We start from the raw sequence: 22,346 nt of genomic DNA, 5'->3' as shown, positions 1-22,346 counted from the left end.
TCACCATTTTTGGATTCACGATGAGTGAAGAAGATCATTGTGTATATATGGAACGGTCTAGAAGATCTTTTCTGATATTATCTCTATATGTAGACGATATCCTGTTAGCTGGTAATGATATGCAATTGTTGATATTGAGTAAAGATTGACTATTCTCAAACTTTGAGATGAAAGACCTCGGTGAAGCCAACTTTATTTTTGGGATAAAAATCATCAGGGATCGCCCTAAGAAATTTTTAGGCTTGTCTCAAGCAACGTATATATAAAAGATCTTAGAGCGGTTCAGGATGAAAAATTCAAAAGCTGTTGAAACCCCTATGGATAAAGCTATCAAGCTAGACAGAAAATCGTGTCCCCAGACTGAAGCCGAGAAATTGGCTATGTCCTCAGTACCTTATGCAAGCGCAGTAGGGAGCTTAATGTATGTTATGCATTGCACCAGACCGGACATTAGCTATGCAGTTGGCATAGTCAGCCGTTATCAGAGTAACCCGGGACAGTCTTATTGGCAAGCCGTCAAATGTATATTCCGCTATCTCAGAGGAACAAAAGACCTAATGCTGTGTTATGAATGCACAAGCCTCGAACTCAAAGGATATTCTGATGCTGCTTGGGGTAATGACGCCGACGAGGGAAAGTCTACTTCAGGGTATGTATTCTTACTCGGAGGAGGAGCTATCTCATGGTCGAGTAAGAACAAACATTCACAACTCTTTCATCTATGAAGGCTGAGTACATTACATGTTGTGCTGCAGTTTAGGAGTGTGTATGAGTTCGCAGATTTCTATTGAGTCTGGGTGTTGTACCGAGTGTTCGTTAGCCTATATAGCTAAAGATAGACAATATTTCTGCTATTGACTTAGCGAAGGACCCTAAACACCACTAGAAATCTAAGCACATTGAGATCAAGTATCATTACATCCATGATCAAGTTAGAGATACGAAGGTCGCCCTTAGCTACATTCCTACTAAGGAGATGATGGCTGATCCTATGACGAAACCTATACCTAGAGATCTATTTAAGGTTCACATCAGGTAGATGGGATTGAGGAAAGCTTGAGTGATGTAATTATTTTGTAGTACCTTTGATCTTTCATTAATGAACAATATATTCCATTTATTTAGTATTGAACACTAATATAAACTAGGTAAGAAGATCATTAGCATTTACCTTGAGATCATGTAGGATTTTTATTTTTTATCTGCAGGCCGGTCACTCACTCGCACGGGTTGACCAACCTTGAATGTACAAGAGAGGTACATTTGGGGCCATGTTTATATATTGAGGTATGAACTTCTCTTTATTTTGAATAATAAAGGATGAGGATATGAGTGAGTCGTATCCACCTACAATCTTTTAAGATTGAAGATGAGACTAATAAAGTCGAATAACATAATCACACCATCCTTTTTATACGATCAATGTTATGGCCTGAATTTAAAGCCAGGTTATGAGGTTATGAGATGAGTCGTACCTTATGAAGAATGACCTGCGTATTGTAGACCCGACATTTACCTAATATTGTCTACTTTACGACGTGTATTGTAGCCACGTGCTGAGACTTTTTACTTACAGATTGTTTTGATTCGATCTAAACATTGCAACATGCGAGTAGCCAGTCCCGTAGGTGACTCTTTGTGTCCTTAACTACCCTCCTCTGGTGTATATGAGGATGAGATTGAGTATCGCTACTTTAGTGTAATATGGCGAAAGGTCCTTGATTGGCTTGACTCGGTTATGCTAGGAAAGCGGCTTGATTAATTCCAAATTACACATCTGCGTGGGAAAGATCTCATGACAGCTACACCAAGTTTCTAGAAGTATAAATATGCACCTGAAGACTTATCCACCGGCAGTATCAAGTTGTTTTTATTAGACTTTTGCAAACAATATTTTTTAAAAAAGCATATTATATATATATATATATATATATATATATATATATATATATATATATATATATATATAAGTATTGCTTTGAATTGGTTTTAGTCAAAGTTTGTTAAAAATCAAGTTTTCAGAATAACTCGATAAGTTGGATAAGTGCGCATGTTGGCCGAGTACTCTAGATCGGGAGTTAACTCCATCCGGTGTGGTCATGCGAACAAGGACATGCATTGCAAAGCTTGGGTTATTGAGTACTAGTTAGGTGGTCACTTAGTACTTAAGCACCCGTGAGAAGATTACTGTGATCCAGCTGGTCCCATGCCTCTGATTCTTTTGATCGCGATGTTTGGTCTTTGATTGTTATTAGGCAAGTTAGATGGACAAATTTTTGTGCCTATCCCATTATGTGATTGAGTGGGAGACGTTGGACGTACGCCAGTGGGGCCCACTTATGAGTAATCACTGGAGGGTGGGTCCTATATGGTTAGGCTTCTTTCGGCTTTTTTTCCTTTTGGTTGAGATTTTAAATTCATTTTTGAATTTGATTTTGGATAGGAGATAGGGAGAAGACCGGATAATCTGGTCTCATTCCATCTCCTTCCTTTCCTATAAAAGGGATAGCTTTTCTCTCGTAAAAAGCACTAAAGAATATGAAATATTGAGGGTATACAGAGAGATATAGTGTGCACTATAATTTTTCCATTTTGGCTTGTCCTTGGGACGATCTAATCCATAGATCGTGGTCCGGGACCACTTATACCGTAGGATCAGAGGCATGAATAGATCCATCTGCTCCAGTAGTAGATAGGTGGGCCATTGGAGCGTCAATCTTCTGCTTTGTGAGGGTTCCAAAACTCTTGTAGACCGTCAGATCTTGAGGGCTCACCTTCTGGGCTTCCCAACACGATTGGGCCTGAGAATTTGACCAAGACATCACTATTATGATTATGAACAGCAACCTATGCCTTCTGGGCTACAGTTGCCAAACTAGTAAACATCAAAGTTTATTTTGATGTAGCCAGCAGGGGAGCCTTCCGCCTAATTCTTGCTTTATTGCGTTTCTCCCCGTGTCAAAGAACTTCCTCCCATTTGGGACCATTATCACAGTTGGAATTTTCCTTAAGCTATCTTTTGCTTTGGCCCATGACTTCAGGAGTCTGAAAATCTGGTTCATAATAGCCCCAACTGATGCCTTCTTGCCTTTGAATGTTCTATTTTTTTTTTTTTTTCTCTAACCAGATGTCCAAAGATTCACTTGGCCTATCTTCCAAAGCATTCCACCAACATCACCCCAAGCAGCTAACATCCCGCAGATGATTCAAAAATTCCTATTATTTACAGCACATCAGACATTTATTGGGTTTGGGTATCACCATTCCACACTCTTAAGATTGCCTATTGTTTCTTCCTCCTCTTTTCAAACTAGCAGCCCAGATGAAAGACATGACTTTTAAAGGGACCCCAGCATTCCAGATGTTAGAGAACGTACACGATTTTTTTACTCCCCTTCAGATAGGCAAAGCAACTCATTTTTGGAATAATCATTATGAAATAGAAGTTTGGAACTCTATATGCATTATAGACTTCCATCAAAGTGATTCACATCCCCATGTTGGGACCTGATGGGTGAGATAACTTGTACACTTTTTTGTAAAATCTCTCAACAGTAGAGACAGAATGGGCATGATTTGCTGGGGCACCTCCAAGAATTCAGATCTTTGGCCAGGCAACTGAAGCGAGATTGTTGTGGAAACAGTCAAGGTGTTAGTGTCCAATTGGAAACAGGCTCTTTGTTGCCATTAATTGGTTGTTGTTGCCACCGGTCCTTTGTATTTTTTCTGCTTCTTGCAGCTTTCTAATAAAATTCTCATCTCTTCAAAAAACAAAAAAGAAGAAGAAGAAGCAAGTATGATACATCAGATTCAACTGGTGTATTTAATGTTTACTTTCTTGTACTCGTTGTTTCCTTTATCCATAAACTCATCATCATTCAAAACAGAATGAGAGAACACCATTCCTTTATCCATAAACTCATCATCATTCCAAAAAGATAGAGAGAACACGTGTCTAAAATCCCAAGTATGATATTAATGGACTCACTGCTTGGAATCAAACAAATGGGGAAACAGGAAATCTTGAATTGCAGAGTAGAAATGGATAGGGAAACTAGTTCCTTTGATAAAGTAGTAACTAATTTCCAACAGGTAAAAGTTTTAAAATTCCACTTATTTGAAGGCTACTATGAATATTAAAATTTTGAAGTGTTTCTAACCTCTGCATCTTTAAAGATGGCGTGCTTATTATGAAAAACATAGAGGGGGGCAGTAAGGAATGGATATTTTGAAATCTGATAGTCCAGGGCCTTTTTCTTTCTTTCTTTCTTTCTTTCCTTTTTTTTTTTTTAATTTTTTTTTATATTTTTAATCCTTTTTGCCAAGTTAACAAGCAATGGATTTTAGGTGAATATTTCCCAACACAATTGCACATGCCCATGCACAGTTAGACCTCAGTCTAGCCCTCTACCACTTAGTCATGGAATGAACATAGCCTAACAGTCGCATTGATTTGATGATCGTAACCATATAGTTGGTGGTCGCAAAATGGACCGTTTGACAATGAAATGTGTAGGGCCCAAGTTTAAGTGATAAAATCAGATTGCTAGGATTGTCCAATTAGTGCAAATTTTGGGCTAATGCTCCATCCACAATGGGCACTTCAATTTAGATAGTTTGGATTGATGTGTGCATCAGTTACATTGTGCTCATTCATGCAATTTCCTCTTTGACCAGCAGTTGAACAAGGATAAACAGAATCGACAACCAAATATGATGTTCACTGGCAAACATTGTGCTCTACCCAATGTGATTTCTCACTGTAACGAGAAATTTCATAAAAAGTCCCGGAAGAAAGATACTTTCAGTTTTAGCATGTTTTTGCAAACTTGGCATGTAAACATGGTATAAATGGTTCTTCACAAAGAAAATATACATTGCAAGATGTGTCAATGTACTAACTTTATTATCAATTTTCATTTGTATATTGCAATGGTATTTCTATACATGGGCACAAGTTTGGCACGCACATGCTCAACATTAGTGATGATTTGTTGTTGTTGTCACATGGAATATGAATAGCTTTACACAATCTTTTCAGGGCCATTTAACTTTTACTGATAGAAACAGTAGTCGAATTGGAATCACAGGAGTTTCAATCTAACTTTACTGATAGAGACAGTAGTCGTATTGGAATCATAGGAGTTTCAATCTAACTTTACTGATAGAAATAGTAGTCGTATTGGAATCACAGGAGTCTCAATCTTTTCGGGGCCATTTAACTTTTACTAATAGAGAAGCTCGGTTTAAAGGGCACCCAGCGAGTGGGTGGAGAATGTCTTGTTTTAGCCTGATCAAAAACTCCGTTGAGAAGGTCAGGCTTAAACAAGACATTCTCCACCCACTCGTTGGGTGCCCCTTGAACCAAACTGCTCTGCACATTGTCTTGTAATTATGGTCGTGATTATCATGTTATATGGATGGTGGTTGTCATGTTATAAGGGTCGTGGTTGTATGGGTCGTGGTTGTCATGTTGTATGGATCGTGGTTGTGCAGTTTTATGGGTCGCAGTTGTGATATTAGACAACTCATCAAAGTCCGGACATGACATATGTAGATATCGTGGTTGTGATGCATTCTGGGATGACAAGGAAATCAGGTCAACCACGACCCATTAGCAATAGTTTTTCTGCTGGCTGGGTGCCCGTTGAAATTGTCGAGTTACCGGAGTTCGGAAATTGTCTTCAGAACTTCTTGTGGAGGACGTAAAGCTTCAGGAATATCGTCAACATCCCCGAGGAAAGAGAAGGGATCACCAATAAAAGAAGAACGCGAGAGGGACTCGATGATTTCTTTGAATATTTCCTCCATTATTTTAAATGAAAAAGTAAAGAAATCCATGGATGCGTAAGGTGTTGCAATAAATAAGGATTTTGGTTCGAATTGGCTTGTAGGAGTAATATGAAGCCCAAGTACCACTTTTATAGGCTAGTCATTTAATGATCGAGCCACTGATTTCGAAGGGTCATGCTGATTTTGGACGGTCGTGCTGATTCCCAACGGATTATGTGGAAGAGGCGACATTAATGTGATTTCCTAAAAAAGAAGAATGTGGTGTTGATTCTAAAGGGTCGCACTGAATTCGAAGGGAATGGTTATGGATATAACGAACAATGGGTCGTGGTTGTTTTCCACAATGGATCGTGGTTGGGAACCACGACCCAGTGTGTATGACATCAACGACCCTGTCGTGTGATCGTGGTTCACATGCACATTGGATCGTGATTTTAATCCACATTGGATCATTGTTTCCATCCAACACTGGATCGTGGTTCAGAGGAATATAACATGAGAACCATGACTCATATAACACAAGAACCGTGACCCATATAACATGACAACCGTTCATCTATTTTTTGTAGATCATTTTAAGGCTTGACCCATGCTTCACTCTCACTTCTCTGGTCATTCAATGGTCAAGGCGCTGATTCTGAACGGTCGCGTGGATTCCGAAAGGTCGCACTGATTTACAACAGATACATGGAAGAAGTGACATTAATGTGATTTCCTGAAGAAAAAAAAAGATGTGGAGCTAATTCTGAAAGGTCGCGCTGAATCCAAAGGGAATGGTCGTGGATATGATGAACAATGGGTCGTGGTTGTCATCCACAATGGATTGTGGTTGTGAACCATGACCCAGTGTGAATGACAACAACGACCCTGTCGTGTGATCGTGGTTCACATGCACATTAGATCATTGTTTTAATTCACGTTGGATCGTGGTTGTCATCTAATGTTGGATCATGGATTGGAGGAAAATAAAATGGCAATCATGACCCATGTAACGTAACAATCACGACCCACATAACATGATAACCACGACCCATATAACATAACTACCACGACCCATATAACGTAATAACCACAACCCATGTAACGTAACAATTACGACCATAATTACAATATAATACAAAGAACAGTTCTCTTTAACGGGCACCCAAGGAGGTGAAAAACTCTGTTGAGAATGTCCATATAACACGAGTCATGGTTCTCGTGTTATATGGGTTGTGGTTCTCATGTTATATGGGACGCTACTTTCCCGTAATCCCTTGGGAATCAGCGTGACCATTCGAAATCCACGCGATTGTTCAGAATCAGGTGACCCTTCAGAATCTGCTTGACCGTTTAGAATAAGTGCGACCCTTCAGAATCAGTGCTTTGGCCATTGAATGAACAACCTATAAAAGTGGTTCTTGGGTTTCAAATTACTTACACAAGCCAATCCGAACTAGAATTCTTATTACAGAACCTTACGCATTCATGGATATCTTTGCTCTTTCATTCAAAATAATGGAGGAGATATTCAAAGAAGCCATCATTCTTCCTTTATTGTTGATCCCTTCTCTTTTCTCAAGGATGTTGACAATCTTCGAGAAGCTCAACGACCTCCACAGAAAGTTTTGAAGACAATTTCTGAACTCCGACAACTCGACAATTTCAATGGGCACCCAGCCAGTAGAAAAACATTGTTGAAGAATAGTTCTCTTGAATGACATGGGACTACTTGCCTTCTCTTCGACTACCTTCTCTTTGGCAGCAGCGCGACCCTTCGGAATCAGCGTGCCACATGATAATAACTACTTCCCATACAACATGACAACCACGACTGCTAAATCATGACAATCACGACCATAATCACAACACAATAGGAAGAACAATTTTCTTTAACAGGACCCAGCTAGCCGAAAAACACTGGTGAGAATGTCTTGTTTAAGCCTGACATTCCTAACAGATTTTTGATTAGGTTAAAATACGACATTCTCGACAGAGTTTTTCTGCTGGTTGGTTGCCTATTGAAGAGAAATATTCTTCATATTGTAAATGAGATTATAGTCGTGGTTTCATGTTATAGACGTCATGGTTTTCATGTTGTATGGGAAGTAGTCCCATGTCGCATAGGTCGTGGTTGTCATGTTATATGGGTCGTGGTTGTCATGGATCATAGTTACTATTATGTGGCGCGTTGATTCCGAAGGGTCGGGCTAAATCCGAAGGGAAGGGTCGTAGTTATTACACACTAATAATGAGAGTGACGAGGATGATAATATCTCCATTTACAAACTTAAGTGGAAGAAACTTGCAGAGTCTCACGCATCACTGAGCTTCTCTTCTCACAGTGACTGTGTTATATGGGTCGTGGTTGTCAAGTCGTTGTTGAGATGAGATAAGTTCGTGATTATCATGCAATCTGAGAATAGGATATGAGAACCACGACCCATATCACATGACAACCACGGCCCATATAACATTATAACTACGACCCATGCAAACCAATCTAAACTAGTAATGGAACACAACACAGGATATCTCTGGTTCTCATGTTATATGGGTCATGGTTGTCATGGATAGTAGTTACTATCATGTGGTGCGCTGATTCCAAATGGCCGCACTGAATCTAAAGGGAAGGGTCGTAGTTATTACCAAGTGATGATGAGAGTGAGGAGGATGCTTCTCTTCTGGCAGTGACTGTGTTATATCGGTCGTGGTTGTCATGTTATATGGATTCTAGTTGTCATGGATCGTGATTTTTATGTTATAAGGGTCATGATTTTCATGTTATATGGGTCGTGGATTGCATGGGTCGTAGTCCCATGTTGCATAGGCCGTGGTTGTCTTGTTATATGGGTTGTGATTGTAATGTTATATGGGTTGTAGTTGCCATGTTATATGGATCGTGTTTTTCATGTTGCCTGGATCGTGGTTGTTGTTTCAACGTGTACGGCATGACATGGATTATGTACAACATGGATGAAACACATAAGCACCGAGCCGTCCATAAGCCATGCCGTGTACTGCCCTATACAAGACCCAACTCGTTTAGCCAATAATCTTGTATCGTGGTTGTCCGGTGACATGGGTCGTGGTTGTGACGGTATATGGATCATGGCTTGAAGGCTGTTACGGATTGTGGTTTTCACGTTATATGGGTCGTGGTTTTCATGCTTGGGGGTCGTGGTACTGCACTCCCATGAGTTGCCATAAGGTACATATATCATATAGGCTTTTCAGGGGACCGGATTAGGGTCGTGGTTGTGAACCACGAACCAACGTGGATGACAACCACGATCCAACGTCGAAAACAACCATGATCTAATATGCATGTGAACCACCAGATCAGATCACACAACAGTTTCGTGGTTGTCATACACATTGGGTGGTTGTTCCCAACCACGATCCATTTTGGATGACAACCACGACCCATTGTTCGTCATATCCATGACATATCGAGTGAGTCGTTGTTGGCATTTGTTAGGGGTTATGGTTTTCATGCTAGATGGGTTGTACTCGTAAAGTTAAAAGGATCATGCCTTCCACTATCCTGTGCAATGCCCAACTCATTTTGCCCATGACCTTGCATCGTGGTTTTCAGGTTATATAGGTCGTTGTTGTTATGGACCGTGGTTTTCATGTTAAACAGGTCATGGTTATGATGTTAGATGGATCGTGGTTGTCAGCTGATATGTGCCGTGGTTCTAATGTTACAGGGGTCGTGGTTGTCACGATATATGGATCGTGGTTGGCATCCACGTTCAATGACCCATATACAACAACGATCCACTGTGCATGTCAACCAACGTGGCTGACAACCGCGATCCAATGTGCATCTAAACCACGACCCATATAATATTACAGCCGCGAGCCTAAGTGCAAGACAACTATGACTTGTTCACGGACAATTACGACTCATCTCATTCACTAATCCATTATAGATAATAATAAGAAGAAACATCAAATACACCAATCCATTCAGCATTTAACATCAAACCAATGTTTAACTCTCTTTGTTGGTCTACCTGACGCCTTTTCTTGTTATTTTTTTGCGAACGCAACATCATTTTCTTTCGTGTGCTGTAGACAGTCATATGCAATTGTCTTTCTAAATTTTAGAATTTCCTCCTATAGAAAAAGAACGACCTAATATTAAAACAAAGGACAGGGCAATCAAGAATGTAGATGAATAAATATATACTTACAAGCGTAAAGTCAATTGCATGCATGTTGCACAAGTAGTTTATATATTTCAGCATGAATACGCCATAATCGTTTGAGTTATGTTGCGCGGGCCTGTCAGCAGTTATCCTCATATTTCATGGCTTCTCCCACTGCTTAGATCCTCCATCAAGAACATGAAATAACCACCTTAGTTTATCCATTATCTGCACGATGACCAACTCATTTTTTGCTTTCCATTCGGTACTCAAGCTGTTATACAAAGTGACACTCTCTTCTTCGGATAAACAGCAGCCCTCAACTAGTGCTTTTGCCTCGCGTTGACAGGGATGTATAACTGTCACGCACAAGAAATATAGCAACGGTTAAAGCCTTGCCTTTCCAAAATGAATATAATCATTTAAGTCCATGTACATGTGCAAGAAACTAAGATCTTACCACTTAATACTTCCATGGAGGCTTCGGTTTATAGTCGACTATTTGTATAAGCATTTCATTCAACTTGTCAGACTTCATGGCCTGTCGATCCTTATGGTTCCCAACTCCATAAGTTCACAACTTGTCAAGTTAATGTTCCATGTATTGCTATTGATATATTGGATAGTGTTAGAAACACAAATAATTAATGATGTTTTAAAGATAATTATGGTCCTCAAATTCACATTACTGTAAATAGCAACGGGACGAATGTGCAGTCTTGTCTACCTCGTAGTCAAGTTTCCTGATGCGCTGATAGGTAGCTTAGGTATATATTTATGGCCTACGTAATGAGGAAAATGTGTGATATAACTATAATATTCATACATTGATATGAAACAAAGAAAGAGAAAGGATAGAAACTTACCTCAGAGTCGACCCATGAATTTATGTCATAGATACTATTCAACCAGACAAGTGAACCTGATTCTCTGACAACTCTCAACTCGTCCTCTTTGGCATCGGTTAGAGCTCATGAGTGGGGATCACTGAGCCCCTGACAAGTCTCTTTTACAATTAGAGCTTGGTTGGGATCCGCTGTATCGCGGTGTGGTCTCCCTTCCTCACTCAATTGCGAAGTAACGATGTTAAGCTATAATAAAATGACATAATATCTATGAAATTCATAACATAATGTCTAATTAAAACCACGATCCAAATATAATTTCACATACAATTTTCTTATTAACTTCATCCTTTAACAGGTTTATCTCCTACTTCATATGCGCCCGCAGTGCAGTATTCTCATCTTTAAGATGGGTCATCCCAGCTTTAAAACTAGGGAGCTGGTTTATCCTAGCCTCAACAGTGGAGCTGTTAACTTGTTATAAAATTGTATATTACATTCATAACGACTTGTTGACTATTAAACCAAAGGCAAATCACGTACATATTTTGTATGTATATCCTATCTCGTCCACATTGGGTTATGCGTCAACCATGACCCATATGGACGATAAACACGACCAATCACACATGATAACAATGATCTGACCTTCATAATGACCACGATCGAACTTGGAACACAACTACCACCAAAGTTCAATTTCATATACCTTTATTGCTTGCATCTCCTCTTCAATATGCTTCATCTGCTCATTCAGGTAAGCATTTTCTTCCCTGAGAGGGCTCCTTGAATGGACATGGGCCTATAACAACGACCCTCACTGGATCATAACTATGACCTAAAAAGGAACACAACAACGACTAAATAAGATTTAGGAAAAATTCAATTTCATATACATTTATTCCTTGTATTTGCTCCCCAAGCTACTTCATTTGCTCCAGCAGTGAAGCATTCTCTACACTCAGAGGACTGGTTGAAGGAACATTATCTTGTAATAAAATCATATATCAGAAATGAAATTGAATGTCTTTTCGAGGAACTCCACCACGACCCTTCCTAGTTGTGAACCACGACCCATTGTGGATGACGCCCACGATCACAAAAAGGGTCCTGGTTATTATGACCAATGGAGGGTGGTTGTCGTCCATATTAGGTCGTGGTTCACATCCAGGGAGGGTCGTGGTTGTTAACCACCATCCACTATGGATGATAACCACGATCCGTTGGATGAAAATCATGATCCATTATGGATGATAATCACGATCCACATTTCGTAGAAACAACGACCCTTGTCTAGATCATGGTTCTCATGATATATGGATCACGACTCATCCACGACCTAGTGTGCACGACAACTACGACCCCTATTGTATGATAACAATGATCCAAAACGGGACACAACAACGACCAAATAAGATTCGGGATAAATTCAATTTCATATACCTTCATTGCCTGGATCTCCTCTTTAAGTTGCTTCACCTGCTCCTGCAGTGAAGCATTGATCTCCTCTCTAAGTTGTTTCACCTGCTCCTGTAGTGAAGCATTGATCTCCTCTCTAAGTTACTTCACCTGCTCCCGCAGTGAAGTATTCTCTCCTCTGAGATGGCTGATCGAAGGGACCATGTTCTGCAATAAAGTCATATATTATTATGTATTTTAATTTGTCTTTTTTTAAGGAACTCAACCACGACCCTTCCTGGATGTGAACCACGACCCATTGTGGATGACAACTACGATGAAGTAAAGGGTCGTGGTTATAAACACATTGGATCATGTTTGTCGACCGTATTGGGTCGTGGTTGAACCACGACCCAAAATGGAAAACATCAATGACCAATTGTGGATGACAACTATGATTAAGAATAGGTTGTGGTTATTACGACCAATGGGGCGTGATTGTTGTACATGTTAGGTCGTGGTTCAACCACACCCACGAACCATCGTGGATGAAAACTACAATCCACTATGTATGATAACCACGATCCATAGTTCATAGAAACCACGACCCATTTTACACAGAAACCACAACCCATTTTACATATAATGCCATCAATGTTGGGTCGTGTATTAGCCACGACCCAATGTGTATGACAACCACGACCCTTTCTGGATGATAACAACGATCCTTTTTGGATGATAACCATGATCCATTTTTTATTCACCTTCATTGCCTGAAACTCATCTTTTAGTTGATTCATCTGCTCCCGCAGTGAAGCATTGTCATCTTTGAGATGGCTCATCCCATCTTCAAAACGTTTGAGATGGCTCATCCCATCATCAACAGTTATTGTTATTGTTGTGCTGTTGACCTGTATTAAAATCATTATATTAGAAGATAGTACATTCACAATGAGCTATTAACAAATAAAGCAAAGCAATTTCACGTACATATTTTATATTAATATCCTCCTTGAGTTGCTTTATTTTTCCTCCAACTCATCAATCCGCTTCACTTCATCCTTTATTGTGGATCTTAATTTTTAATTATCTTTCAATACCTTGTTAAGAAGTTCCTCGAGGGAGGTTTTAACCTCAACTCCAACTTCATTTCTCATTTCCAAGAGGGAGATTGTAAGATCAGCCTCAATTTTATTTCTTATTTCATCATCCTCCACCACCATTGTCTCTATCGTGGGTGCTGCCCACTGAGCCTTGTCATTCGTATAAGTCTCGTCAGTTATACTCCTAACAACCTCGGTCTCTGCTTCTTCGATCATCGGTTGAAGCTCTAAAGCTATCACCACCTGCATGGGTGAAATTGATTTATTATTATAAATATACTACATAATTAAATTACACTACTAATTAAATAACTCTTACCGGTACATCTCTGAAGATGGCAGATAAGGAGCGATATCTGCCTACTTTCTTTGAATTCTAATTTAGTATTCGAGGAATCATTGTAGGTAGTCTGCTAACGGCCCACCCATTGTTACCAGTGAGTTTGGGAACCTTTCGTAGGCCCAAACTTGTTTAAAATCAATAATCATGCATTACATATTGGTTTACATGTACTGAGTAAAAATTCAAACTCAAAAGTATGAATCAGGACAAGAATAACTTACTTGTAGGGCAAACGTGCATCCTCATATGTTGTATGAGTTGGGGTACTGGTGTAATGCCCCGAATTTCAGGGGTCGAGTTGGAACTTGACTCCCGAATTCCCAGGTGCCACGTATGCCCTAATGGGCTCCAGATTTCAATACATTTGGGTTTATTTATAAGCAATGACGGGTTTAGCAAACCATAAGCAGGAGAATATCATAAAATGTAAATACAGGCTGCTAAACATGTAAGATATTCAAATTACAGTACCAAGAAAATCCAACTGGGAACTAGACCCACCTAGATAAATATCCCATGATGACTAGGGCCCTGGCCCATGTCCCGCGACCATCCAACCATAAACTAGAAGAAACAGCCGAAGTCTGGGAGTGTGTCCGCTCCTCATTGTCGTCTGCACTGACATCGTCCAACGCGTCTCGCTCCTGAGTATTGCATCTATATCAGATTTTGGTTGGTGTTTTAGAACACCATCCCAGAGTTGGAGTGAGTAGCTAACTCAGTGGTACCATTAGCAATAGGTCACACAAATTATCATGCATAGAGTACATATAATGAACAGCAATCAGCATAGAACTCTAGATATTGTTGTTAATGCAAATGCATGGTTATGATATGATGCATGCTCCTCACCAACCAGCGCTCCCTCAAGTGATGACATCTAACGATCTCATTGAAACAATACTCCCTCAAAAGTGACCTCGACTGCATAATCGCCAACAAATATAATACAATGTTGTGAAATATGTTAGCCTGGTTGATTAGTTAAATTCATTTGTCCAGCAAGTTAGGGAAACCGGAATACCCTTAGTGAGGTTATTGCCCTAATCCGATCGCGCGGCTCAGGGGTCGTGGTTATGTGACTCTTGTGACCCTTAGCCCTATATGGGGTCATCAAACCCGAAAAGAAGTATAAACATACGAAAATAATTGGGACCTAAATGTCCTACTCGCAGTCATTGTAGGGAGGTCGTCACCCCAACACGGGCCGACAGCATGGGCACAATGTCCCATACCATCGACTCTGGCTCACCAGTCTAAGTGCTCACTTGACACTACGAGGAGGCTTATCACCCCAGTGTAGGCTGACAGCATGGGCATAGTGTCTCATACCACCATCCCTAGCTCATGAGTCTTGTGGGCCGTAAATTATAATTAATAGTGGGCGCAAAGGTCTTAGGGTACTTTGGGTTGATACAGGCGTAATCAAACATGGTTAATGTACAAGGATGACCGACCTAAGAGTCAATATGCCCCCATAAGTTGAGCTATAAACTGAATGGCCTGAGACAATTTACAGCTTAACTAGTTAGGCCAAATTTACATGTGGCCTGATTCAACGATGGGATTCCGAAATAATTTCCGGTTATCGGCCAATCCATGAGAGGACAAGTTCACATATGGATAACATAAATTCAGCAAATTTAGGAATAATTTCACAAATGGCAACAAAATCTAGCATTTTAAGTATATGGATAACAATACACCAATCTTCACCAAACTATGGGGATCATGTTTAACATATTCCAACAATTGTAACAAGATAGACAGCAACATACAAAGCTCCACCCAAATTTACAAATTATACATATCATAATCTAGCCTATACATCACATGGGCAATCATATAACAATACACCGAAGTTTATCTTCCATAGATTAATCATGAAGCACTCAATTCAGTCGTACATCGAATATTAAGGTAAGTAACTCAACCAGTTAGCCAATTTACAACATTCCATGCCTTCACCCAAGCATAATTAATCACAAAATCAAGAAATCAACCACCAATCAATAATTTACAATATTTCATGCTTTCATTCCAAGCATAATTAACACCAAATCAGGAAATCAACAACCAATTAGTAACATTTTGGGGAAAATTAAATATTTGTACCCTACATGAGCATGCAAATCAACAAGTTACATATTTGGGGGTATTAGGGCCAAACCCTTTCCCATAATTTTAACAATTCCTAGCCTAATTTCCCATTTATGTAATCCAAATGAAATTTTAGCCACATGCACTAACAATCACTAATCATATTCATTAAACCTACGCTAGGCACAATAATCGGCCACCTAAAGGTAATGGTCCGCACCTATTGTCGACCAGAGGCCTTTACAAGCGTCCTAACGTCGCCGGGTCCGTAAACTCGACGTGTCGGGGCCTTACGTTGCAAGGAAATGGTGGTAAGAGGATGCATGTGACTGATCATTAGGGGGGAGATGGTTTGAATTCTGAATCTTACCTTAGGTTGGGCATGGTTTGGTTCTACGACTTTAGGATTGGAGTTCCCGACAATTTAGGTGTGTGGGTGCGGGGAATTTTGATCCCCAAGCACCACATGCACCACACAATCACTCTCCTTCCTTCTCTCTCTCTCTCTCTCTCCCAGATTTCAGCTGATGAAAATGGTGGAAATGAAAGGGGTTTGGGCATTAAATATCCAAAAATTAAGTCATTTGGCCTTGTGTTTCACTAAATGCCTCTAATGGCCTTGTGGGACCCATATCTGGCTATTGGGGCCGTCCTGATGGCCCCCTGGCCCATCTAATTTATGGGATAGGTGCCCCATGGCCCGATGAAGGGCTGGGCAAAGTTTGACGCAAATGGATATAGGGTTTTACCGGAATGACCCGGTTTGCGATGAATGGTCACCGATCCTCGATTAATGGTTAGATTTTGTGGACAAGTGTAGAGAAATATCTTCAACCTATGGTGCAAATTTGGGTAGAATCCGTTAATTGAAATGTTCTAATTTATTGTCCTAAGTGGTGGGGGCCATTTATTTTAAAATTCAGATTTTTGGCCTGCTCTAGGGCGAGTTGCACTTTATATGTGCTGACTTGACAGCATGATTTGTTTATTTTCGAGTGTCATCTGAGTCTATTGTCCGTGATGGACTACAAGCCCAGTGGGATGGACATTACTCTATAATTTCAAAACTAGTGGCCCACTAACGAGCGGTCTAGAGCTTATTCGAGTAATCAGGGCATTTCCAAAATAAGTTGGGTAGGGAGATTTCTTGGGCGCAGTTGTTTAGGTATGAATTAATTAAGTTCACAATATGGCCTATTTGAAATTAGTGAAAGTGGAGATCTGGTCGGTGTTTACGTGTAATCCTGAGTCGTGTCCCATATATCAGAGTCGGCTCGACTAAAGACTTGTACCACTGTGACTGCACCGTCACCACAGTTCTGATGCCGCGTCTTACACACCAATCTGATACCCTGGCTAGGAGATGTGGGCGTGCATTTAGTTCAAGAAAACACCGTGCATTTGCAATCCTAAGAAAATCTCTACAACATCTCCCATCAATCAATCAATCACCTCATCTCAAGTACAAGAGCAACTCATGCTTTCTTTCTCCCCAAGTCAAGCAATCTACCCTAAAAGTCAACAAGTCTCTCACCTAACATCCATCACCCATCACTCTCTCTCCTTACAACCACCCATTCTCTCCCTCTTTCTCTTCATATTTTCCAAGCTAAGGAAGTGGTGGATGTCCAAGCCATTCTAAGAGAGAAAAGTGAGTTTGTGTGGCCCACTTCCCATCCCAAAAACCATCATCCTAGCCATTCAAACCTCATCACCCTCCATCAACGTGAAACACAAGAAGATCGTCTTTCCAACGGACCAAGAAGATCAAACAGTGGGTGCTTCTATAGGCTAGTTTTCATGTTTTTATGATGGGCCAAGTGAGGCCTACCGATTGATGGTATGGATCTCACTTTGGACCCCAAGATGTGGCCGATGGCCCACCTTGATTATCATGATTATTCCATGATGGGGCCATTCTCCATGGACCCCATCATGATGTTTACTTTCTAAGTTTGAAAGAGGTCATCTAGACCTTCCATTTTGGTGGAGGAGGAATCTCCACCGTTGATCTTTGATTTGATGGGCCCACATGTATTAGGACCCACTTGATGTATGATTGAATGCAAGAGGTCTCATAGTGGCGAAGCCCTCCATCACACGTGTCTCTCTCTTTCTTTCTCTCTTTCCCTCTCATTTTCATAATTTTTTTATGTGTTATGATGTGGCCGTGTGGCCCACTTGGATGGACCCCACCATGAGGCATGTATTTTACCCAAGTTATCTATTGGTGGGGCCCACTTTATATGTGTTGTATCCACACCATCCATCATTTGGTGGCCCACCTGAGCATGGCCCACCTTATAGCCCAAACCGTATAGCGTGCATGGACGCTGGACATTTACTAAAAACACAAATATTAGCTTTGGTTCAAAGCTATTGGGAAAGGCTATCCATGTAGGCCCCACCTTGATGTATGCACCCAATCCACGCCATCCATTTCATTCCCCAGCCCATTTTAGGCGTTGAGCCGAAATGTGAAGCCAATCCGATTCCTAGGTGGGCCATACCACAAATGCTAAGGGGTTGGGCTACCCACGTCATTTCTTACTTTTTGCATGGGAGGTTTGGAGTGAGTTTTCACTCATGGGACCCATATTGATGTATTTCTTAGATCCACACCATACGTCCATTTTCTGGCACATTTTAGCCGTGGAGCCCAGAAATCTACTCGATCCAACCATCAGGTGGACCACACCACAACCGATGGTGGTAGTGGGAGCACCCCCTCACGTCAACCATGCGGACGTGGGGTGGGGGCGTCCCAACCATGGACCCCACCTTGATGTATTTGTTTAATCCATGCCGTCCACCACCTTCCCCATGTAGTTTTAGGCTATGAGTTGAAAAATGAGACAAATCTTAGTTCTTAGTGGACCGCACCGAGGGAAACAAAGTCCCACTGTTGGAACCTTATAATACCTACTGTTGTGTGTATAAGTGGTGGACCTATCCATCATTAGACTCCTTTGGTCCATAGAGAGCTGGTCGATATAATAGACGGAATGGATTATCCACTAGTGGGCCCCATATAGTAGAACAAAATAAAAATAAAGGAAGAAAGAGAAGAAGAAAAAAAAAGAGTAAGTCCCTGGACGTTTTTGTCCAGTGACGGTGAAGGTGGAAGCATTATTGGGCTGCCACCACACGTGGACCCCACCATGATGAAATTGTTTAATCCACACCATCCACCATCTTCTCCTTATCATTTTAGGCCATGTGCCAAATTTTGAGACAAATATGAGTCTCGAATGGGTCGTATTAAGGGTATTAATGCCCATCTGTTGAAACACTCTAGGGCCCTCTTTGGAGTCCCCGAATCCGGCGCTGACAGCCTCCGTAGTGTCCCATTCTCGGATCCCGGCACTCGCATGCCAGATTCCGATCCTGGGATCCTACAAGGAGGATCTTTAATATAATTTTTTTTTTGTAATGGAGCATAACCACAAGCATAACCAAGTCACAAAACAACATCACCACATATTCACTATATCAAAAATTTTTAAGTACAATAGGGAAAGGGAAATACAAGGTGATCAAAAAAATTCCAAAATGATTAGATGCGCGCTCCTGCCTCAACGCTGTTGTTGTCCAACAGTACCTGCACGCAACGGTCGTGCATAAGCTTACAAAAGCTTAGAGGGTGGTGTAAATGTGTGCGCAAGGCAAGCGCCAAGTGTACAATATCAGAGTAATGTGAAAATATGCGGTAAGTCCATGAATGCTATCAGCTGTACCAAAGCTATATGATGCAAGGCATGAATGCTATCGGCCATACCAAGGCCATGCGATGCGAGGCCTATGTAGCCAAATGTCATATGCGAGATGCAAAGCAAGCGTGCCAGTACTCATCAAGTACACATATCAGTACAGTTCCTATCTGGATATCACCGAGGTCTAATACACCTCATACTGACTGCCTCCTACTGATGCGCCACCAAGCAAGTGGAAGAGACCACACTATCCGCCCGACCTAGTCCGCCAATACCTACCCGGCTCATCGATAGCGGACTCATTTGCGAGTTGGTCAACTCAGCCTAACTTATAGCCCCCTTACTCAGAGCTGATAAGGCCACACCCCTTCCAACTTACCACGACACGGTGGGAGACGCGCCACCGGTATTCGGCACTCGGGCGCTCGTGTATTCACTTAGTCTAGACATTGGAGCATCTCTTGGTACCAAAAAGATTCTGAGATTTTCACCCAAGGACATCCTAAGTGCCCATAATGCTAGAGCTAATATTTCTGGTATCCGATACGACCATCCACGATATGTCTGTGGAGGCTACGGCCCTGATGTCGCTAGGGCGTGTAGTGATCAAGTCACACATATGCGAGATGCATGAGTCACACCGTCAGTCATGCAGCAATCTCGTGTGTACCGCGCACTCATGTGGGGCATTCCATCTCATAAGGAGTCCCGTAAATGTCTCAGCCTAACGGCTTGTGCAATGATCAAACATACATATGATGCGTATGGGTATGAATCATAGAAATATACTAAGCATGTTATAAAGTGATGAACCATCAACAAGTATGGGCCCACCAATGGGCCCTAGGGAGAGTTATAATGCGGACGTTTAACCAATATTATTCTTACAACGTGGACGTCAAACCAACATTGCTCCCAAGGCATGGCCCACCATAAAATATCATTACCCAAACTATAGGAAATCACACATTGCAAATGGACCTATATACATCTTATTAGGCCTCGACCCATAGGCTTTAGATACATCAAATGGGCCGCCTCATATGGGCCTTATATAAATCAAGTGGGCCGCATCAATGGGCCTTGTGCACATTGCAATGGGCCATAACCCATGGGCCTTGAATACAGCACAATGGGCCTTATAACATGGGCCTTATATTTATATCAAGGTGGGCCTTACGTATATCAGATGGGCCACACCAATTGAGCCCCATAAGTACATCAAATGGGCTACATTACATGGGCCTTATATTTATCAAGTGGGGTCCACTTGAACTATATATGTCTTATTTTTAGCCTCAAGCCCTAAAACAAGCTTTCAAAATGGTTAGACAGATTGGATGCAACACATGTATCATGGTGGGGGTCCACATGAAGGCCCACCATCATGTATATATTATATATAATGTAATATATAATCTATATATGATATATATAATATATACACTATAATATAATGTATGTATGTATACACACACACACACACACACACACACACACACACACACACACACACACACACAAACACACAACACAGCCATACGTGGGGTGGGTCCCACCGTCCAAGGTGGACGGTGCGGATAAAACACGTAAGCAAAGTGGGTTTCACTGTCCACGGCCAGTGGACGGTGTGAATGAAACCCGTACATCACTGTGGGTCCCACGTGGGGCCCACCATTATGTTTACTAGCCATCCAATCTGTTGAGAAGGTCATACGGACCTAGAATGAAGAGGAAAACAAATTTCATCTTGATCCAACACTTCTATGGCCCAGAAAATGAGTTTCAAGGGCAGACGTTCAATCCCACTGTTTCCCGTGATGTGGCCCACCTGAGTTTTAGATCGGGCCGATTTTTGGAGGGAGCCCACTTCAAGTAGGGGCCCACCTAATGAAAGGATTGGATGACAAATATACACCATGGTGGGGCCCACGGCTAGGGCCGTGGGTTTGCTCTCGTCCGCCCGCCCGCCAGCAGCAGGCGTTGCCTGCGTCTCTGACAGCAGCAACGTCTGCTGCATGTAATTTTTTTTTTTGAAACTGATTTTTTTTTTGCGGTTTTTCGTATATGGGATCCGCATCAACTGAATCTAGCCCGTTCATTGCTCTCTATGGCTCAAGACCGTTCCAATGAGTCCAATATTCGATGTTTTTCGGCACATAAAAATTGTCGGGGTGACTTTCAACGGCAAAAACCAATGTTTTACATGCTATGGCTCACAAGAATATTGGATGGACTTCATTTTTCGGCTCAACACCTAAAATGAGTTGGTAAATAGTATGGATGGCATGGATTGAACTCATACATCAATATGGAGCTTACACAAGTGGCCCACCAATAAGCTTTGGAAAAGCTAATATTTGTGTTTTTCCCAATCCACGTCCAGCATCCCTGGACGCTGGATGGTTGGACGTAACACATACATTCGAGGTGGGCCCAGCTTAGGTGGGCCACCACATGGAGGATGGTGTGGGTGCAACACATATAAGGTGGGCCCCACTTATAAATGGCTTGGGTAAAAGTCATGCCTCATGGTGGGGTCCATCCGGGTGGGCCACAAGGCCACATCATCACATAAAATAGGAACAAAGAAAATGAAAGAGAGAGGGAGAGAGAGAAAGAGTGGGACACACATGTGATGGAGGGACCCTACACTATGGGCCCTCCTTGCATTCAATCATACATCAAGTGGGTCCCAATACATGTGGGCCCACTAAAACAAAAATCAACGGTGGAGATCCTTTCTCCACCAAATGTAAGGTCTAGATGACCTCTTTTCATGTAAGGAAAATAAACATCATGATGGGGTCCATGGAGAATGGCCCCATCATGGAATGATCATGAGCATCAAGGTGGGCCATTGGCCACACCTAGGGTCCAAAGTGAGATCCATACCATCAATCGGTAGGCCTCAC

The sequence above is a fragment of the Magnolia sinica genome, chromosome 15, assembly GCF_029962835.1.
Source record: "Magnolia sinica isolate HGM2019 chromosome 15, MsV1, whole genome shotgun sequence".
Classification (NCBI taxonomy): Eukaryota; Viridiplantae; Streptophyta; class Magnoliopsida; order Magnoliales; family Magnoliaceae; genus Magnolia; species Magnolia sinica.
The sequence above is the reverse complement of the archived record's forward strand: the minus strand, read 5'-3'. Positions refer to the sequence as shown.